This window comes from Homarus americanus, unplaced genomic scaffold, assembly GCF_018991925.1.
Source record: "Homarus americanus isolate GMGI-L3 unplaced genomic scaffold, GMGI_Hamer_2.0 scaffold41027, whole genome shotgun sequence".
In the NCBI taxonomy this organism is placed as follows: domain Eukaryota; kingdom Metazoa; phylum Arthropoda; class Malacostraca; order Decapoda; family Nephropidae; genus Homarus; species Homarus americanus.
The window spans coordinates 9,790,208-9,796,207 of NW_024745073.1; the positions used below are offsets into that span (position 1 = coordinate 9,790,208).

At 38.1% G+C, this 6,000-nt stretch overlaps 1 protein-coding gene across 8 annotated transcripts in view; it reads right to left on the reverse strand.

Annotated features, from left to right (window-relative positions):
• Positions 1-5,681, reverse strand: part of LOC121878410 (probable E3 ubiquitin-protein ligase DTX2) — a 30,544-nt gene extending 24,863 nt beyond the window's left edge. For 4 of the 8 annotated variants that reach the window (XM_042384633.1, XM_042384635.1, XM_042384634.1 and 1 more), the window contains exon 1: positions 5,178-5,627. The gene's annotated coding sequence lies outside the window, so the exon portion shown is untranslated. Of the gene's footprint in view, positions 1-5,177 lie in introns of all 8 variants that reach the window. The other 4 variants (XM_042384629.1, XM_042384632.1, XM_042384631.1 and 1 more) reach the window with 4 other exon arrangements.
• Positions 5,682-6,000: the final 319 nt, after the last annotated feature.

A 6,000-nucleotide genomic window follows, 5' to 3' on the forward strand; every position in this document is an offset into this window, starting at 1 on the left:
CTTTATCTATATCTCCGTTATTGATTCCTTTCACCCACTTAAATACTTCTATCATATCTCCCTGCACTCTTCATCTTTCTAGGGAATGCAAGTTTAGTTTCTTTAACCTATCTTGATATGGAAGGTTTCTAAGTCCTGGAATCATTTTCATCATTCTTCGCTGCACCGGCTCCAGTGAATTGATATTCATTCTATAATAAGGGCACCAGAACTGAACTGCATAGTCGAGGTGTGGCCTGACTAGCGCAAGATATAGTTGCAATAAGACCTCTGTACTCTTATTGCTTACACTTCTAGATATAAAACCTAATACTCTGTTTGCCTTATTTCGAACATTAACGCACTGTTTTCTAGACCATAGGTCCGGGCTTACAAGTACCCCTAAGTCTCTTTCACAAGTCGACTTCTCTAGGTTGATGTTGTTAAGGCTGTATACTGTACATTGACAGTATATGTTCTTCCAATATTAAGTACACTGCAGTTGCTGGTGTTGAATTTCATTTGACATTTTTCTGACCACTCCTGCAGTTTAAATCCTCCTGTAGTGCATTTGCATCCTGCCCTGAATTAATCTGCCGCCCTATTTTGGTGTCATCCGCAAACTTGCTTATGTCACTGCTGATCCCAGTATCTAGATCGTTATGTAGATTATGAACAAGAAAGGGCCCAGTATTGATCCCTGGGGAACCCCACTGGTTACACAGCCCCACTCGGATTTAACACCATCTACACTGACCCTCTGTGTTCTTTCGGTGAGCCATGATTTTATCCAATTTAGAACTTTCCCCTTGATACCATGAGCCTTAACTTTTCTCAGAAGCCTCTGATGCGGTACTCTGTCAAACGCTTTGCTAAAGTCTAAGTAAATAACATCGTAATTTTCGTCATTATCTACTACCTTGAAGACTTTCCTAAAAAACGTCAGCAGATTTGTTAGACAAGATTTTCCCTTTGTAAACCCATGTTGAGAGTCGTAGATTAATTTGCTTTTCTCTAAATGCGATCAGATGCTATTTGCTATAATTGATTCAAGAAATTTCCTCACTACTGACGTCAAACTAATCGGCCAGTAATTTGGAGCTGATGCTCTGTCTCCCTTTTTGAATATGGGTACTACATTTGCCTGTTTCCACAAGTTTGGCACAACTCCCGTGTCTAATGATTTTGTAAATAAATATACGAGGGGTCCGCTAATCTGTTCCTTACACTCTTTCAAAACTCGAGGGAAAATTTCATCAGGCCCTGGGGATTTTGTCTTCTTTAATTTCTTTATCTTCTTAAGAACATCCTCTTTTCTGATAGTGATATTCTTTAATTTCTTTTCTTCATTTCCCCTTAATATCAGTTCCACCTCTGGAATTTCCTTGTGAATTTCTTCTGTGAAAACTGATAAGTAGCTGTTTAATGCTTTGCTTATTTTCTCACTGTCATCGATCACTTCCTCTCTCTCTCTCTCTCTCTCTGACTTTAAAGGCCCCACTTTGTCCTTGACCTTTGTCCTATAAGTCAACCCTCGCTTTACGCGGTCCCCTGCCGAAACCGGAATGCTCACTTTCCGCGGTGTGTGTACCCTTTTACGCGGAGAGCGGCGCGAGCAGGGTGCGCACAAGGTCGCCCAGTCATCAAAACATTACCGAGTTCTTCACCCACCACAGTCGGCCCAAGTCAGTGATAGTGATAATGATTGTGAGGATATGGACTTATTTGGACTTTGAGGGGTTTGACAAAGAGGCCCTGCAAGCCTCTGTGGTGGATAGTGATACAATTGATACAAGTGATACAGGTGAGGGCCAATAATCTGCCCTCTGCCTCGGAACCAACCCCCCCATCCCCGTGTGCCCAGCCATCTTTTCTACTAATGTAAGTGTTAAAAAACCTAATATTATTGATATTTCTCTTAATTATTGTGTGTGCATACCATCATAAAATTAAGAAGTTATTTTTACTACAACGTAGGTATTGTGTCTGAAAAAGTGGAGTTTGGGGGTCGGACCGGTCTCTATTTCAATTAATCCCATATGTTACGTTGTTCACTTTACGCGGGCTGCCGTGGGTTGAATTAACCGCGTAAAGTGAGGGTTCACTGTATACCTAGAAAAATCCCTTGGGACTCACTTTGGATTCTCTCGTAGTCCCTCTTTGCCTTCCTTACATTTTTCTTAACATTCCTAGATAGTTCATTATACCTATTTCTGAGCTGCTCCTCCCCTCCCTTTAATTTCTTATAAATTCCTTTCTTTATTCCTATGTCATGTTTAAGTTTTCTGGTCATCCACCTTGGCTCATTCTTATTTGACCTAATTTTTCTGTATGGTATATTTTGTTCTTGTGCTTTACATAGTATACGAGTGAATATATTATAGTCATCATCAATTGTTGTCACCTGTGACCTCACCCGTTCCTGCTGGAGTCTGACCTGACTGTTCTTAGGTGACCTCACCTTGGTACCTTCTTAACCCCCGATAATCCGCCAATCGAAAGTTTGGGACTCTGACCATATTGTCATTGTTTTTCGTTTCCCAATTTAGGGTGAACCTGATTTCTCTGTGATCACTGTTCACTAGTTCTCCCCTTATTGTGATATCTCTGATAATATTTTATTTATTTGTTAATACTAGGTCTGATATAATGTCACCTCTAGTAGGTTCTGCAATTAGTTGTTTAAAAAAAAATTGTCCTGTACTGCATTGGTGACGAAATGGGCACACCCCGTTAGGGTTGGTAGTTTAGTTATTGTTTTATGTTATACTAGCTTAGTTTTCCTTTTTTTGAACAGCTTCAAAGAAAAGAAGGTAAATTTTTACTTCCGGACACGAGTGTATTTTGGTGTTTTAAACCTCACAAAACCTAACCAACCCTGGTAGGCCTAGCTTAAACTAACCTAAATGTTTCAGTAGTTTAAAAATTTGGGGCGCACCATGTCCGTAAGTAAAATACCTTAGTTAAAAGTGGAAGGACCAGGGATACGTAAGAATTGGATAGAATGATCGTCCTTCCCATAAAAATCAACAATAATCTTAAAATAATCGTAGGAACACAAATGACAACCAACCTCCACCACAGCCATTGTGAGACTGGTCAATGAAATTAAAATCTGTACCCAGGCTGCTTCCTTTGAAAAAAATCTGATGTGATTGGTCGAAAAAATTTGTGTGATGATATCGCTACATCATTGGTAATGACTGGATGATGTCAGTCAATATTGGGTATGCATGATGCGGCGATAACATCTCCTCACAGAGAAGACCTAAACTACGTAAAATCAATTAAATTAAATTGTCGCTATTATCCATTTCTGCCTGGTATATATTGAGTTCAAAATGCCCAGAAGAGGGAGATCTAAATGTTTCAGTAGTTTATAACATTCGGGTGCGCTATGTCCTAATGTAAAAAATACCGAAAAGAAGATTAGATATATTAAAATTAGGGGGTAAAGGTTAGATTAGGTTAGGAATTTTGGTAAATTTGCATAAGTGCACCACACTCTGTTAGAAAGTAAATAATATATTGTTCTAGTGTATTTGTGTGTTTAGACCGAATATGACCTTCATTTCCGTCGGAAATTGGCCTGTTTTTTTTTTGTTTTTTTCAAAAATTTTTTCGTGGGACGTTTTCAAAAAAAAAAAATAATGGCTAAGCGAATAAAAAATACACCAAAAAACAAACCTAACCTAACTAACTCTCGCCATATGATGGAATCGCCTATTTCTTACCTTATTGCCGTCTCTTCTTTGTCTTTGGGATAAGGGACGAGTTAGGACAACACCACATATGTTGGTTTTTACGATATTTACGTTCAGTCTTGCACTTATGACACTTTACTGAGGTCGGGAGAACACCATGTGATCGAAAAAAATGCTATACTGTGTAGTTTCTTGTTTTTTTCCCCAAAACTCTCAATCAGCTCCATATAATTGAAGTGACACCCATCACAGACTTCCATGGTCGAAAATGAATATGAATTTGGAAATATGAGACCCAAAATAAAAATCGATTTTAATTGGTTGCAAAAAAAAAACCCCAGCTTTTGATTGGCCGCGTGATGTGTCCGGGAACGCATGCGCGTGATGATTTATGGAGACACGCAGTGTGGGAGGTGAGGTAGGCGATAATTGCGGAAGATTAATGAAAGAAAATAGAGAAAATTTTGGATACACTATCTCCGTTATTATAGATTTGCGACGGTAATGTAATAGATGAAAATTATCTTATAATTAGACGTTTTATTAGAATATGATAATAGATTAGTGGTAGGAATGTGTGGTGTGAAAATGCAATAATACTGGAATTTTTCATTTTTCAAGAATTTGCACAAGAAATGAAGGTCTTTAATAGATAAAACACACAATTATCTACTAAAAAATAAAATAAATCATAAAAGCTAAGGTGGACTATAGACATATACTGTACATATACCAAACTTTCTTAAATTTACCCAAAGTTTCTAGTTAGCAGGAGACACTGTTCAAGAACTAGCATTCTCAAGCGGTCCGACAAATGCACCCAAATGTAGTCGCAATGAAGTCAAATGATGGTCATACAAGAATAAATCGGACTGCCAATCACTTCTCGACTAGTATTTGGTGTCAGTCACAAAAAATTGGTAAACTTAATTTAATCTGAGTTAATGGATCGAGTACATGTACCTAACCTAACCTAACCTAACCTAACTCAGATTAAATTAAGTTTACCAATTTTTTGTGACTTTATGGCACCAAATACTAATCGAGAAGTGATTCACAGCCTGATTTATTCTTATATGACCATCATTTGACTTCATTGCGACTACATTTGGGTGCATTTGGGTAATTACTCGCTCCCTCGGTACAAGCATGCGATCTATTAACTCAGTTTAAATTAAGTTTTCCAATTTTTTGTAACTTTGTGACACCAAATACTAGTCGAGAAGTGGTTGGCAGTCCGATTTATTCATGTAGGACCATTATTTGACTTCATTGCGGCTACATTTGGGTAATTAGTCGGACCGTTAGGTTAGGTAATTCTGAGACGTTTTAGATTTTATAAATTATATTATAATCTCAACTACCATTTGTATACAGCGACCTGCTCTGCTCTTCAGTTCATATAAAAACTAAACACATGATTCCAAATACCTTTAAATTAGCTCTATAAAATAAGCTGCACCGTTTTATTTCACACCGCCGTAATATACATACCCTCTTAAAGTTTCGTTGGATAATTCTTGGTAATATTCGAGCACTAGAACGTTTCTCTAACACTTAAATCAGTTTCTGACCTCGTGCATACACTCTACAGTAGGCACGAGTTGACACAATGGTCCCGTTCACATCAAGTCCTGTATCTCTAAGACGGTACAGTAATGATTCATCACTGTATACTGTAATTATGTATCTCTAAGACGGTACAGTAATGATTCATCACTGTATACTGTAATTATGTATCTCTAAGACGGTACAGTAATGATTCATCACTGTACACTGTATCAGCTACTCCAACTTGATCACTCTCCCCTAGCGAAAACCTTCACTAAACGTCTTCTCTGTAATGTAATCGTTGGTGGCACAGAGGAATGTATTGATTGTCATGAACTTTGCTACGGTTTAAAGAGTTTTTCTTCACGTACTGCACCTGTTTACGTTGTGTTCATGACGTCACATGTAAACAACACTTGTCTGCGCATTGGGTCTGCGCAGTTCTCCCGATGTCTTCAGTGGCTCTGGCTTCAGCTTACACTTACTTCAAGTACAGCCTGAACTTGTGGATGTATATTTGTGAACAGTGTTTAAATATTAGAGTAACTGTATTTACTGTGTGCCTTATATAACATCGTACAAGTAGAAATCGTATGGAAAGAACAATTGTCACGAATTTCACTTCGTTTTTTGGTGGTTGGTTGGTCGAGTCCTGGGCAGTACAACCTTTAATAATACTATAGTCATAAGAAGATCCATGTGACCCTACCGAACATCTGTACTAACACTGGACAATAAAGTTCATAGCAAAGTAGCAAAGAACAAC